The following is a 547-nucleotide window of genomic DNA, read 5'->3' on the forward strand; positions in this document are numbered from 1 at the left end:
CAAGAATCAGTCAATTCGAGAGAAATTGAACAATGCGACATTAAAACAGGTTGTTTTTCTTGACGAATTCGGCCGAGAAACCTATTATTTAATTACTTGACCGTAATAACTTGGTGAGAAATTTTTCCTGTTTTGGGTGGCAATGTATCCAATGAGAAAAAAATCGCACTCATTTATCTTATTGATAATAAAATAGTATTGCTGACTAAAGTGTAAACTTAACCAGTCTTCGTTTGTATGTTTTTTTTTCAGCCTACACTGAATTCCTTGTGATCTCTTCTTGGACCTGATCTTCAAGAACGAACCATCGAGGTGGGTGTGGTGAGGTTTAATTAATGATTCTATCAGGACCTGGAAGGGACAAGATGTGCTCCCCTCCCCCCCCCCCCCCTCCAAAAAATACTACAGCTCCGGAACGCTTCGCCCTATCGGAATGCATTTGGTGACCTTTCTTAAATTTTATTGGCAGGCGAAATAAAAACAAATCGATTCGATGGGTTGCCATGACAACCGGTTTTATAAACTAGGCTTCTCATAAATGTTAGCC

Source organism: Patiria miniata, unplaced genomic scaffold, assembly GCF_015706575.1.
Source record: "Patiria miniata isolate m_02_andy unplaced genomic scaffold, ASM1570657v1 HiC_scaffold_10, whole genome shotgun sequence".
Classification (NCBI taxonomy): Eukaryota; Metazoa; Echinodermata; class Asteroidea; order Valvatida; family Asterinidae; genus Patiria; species Patiria miniata.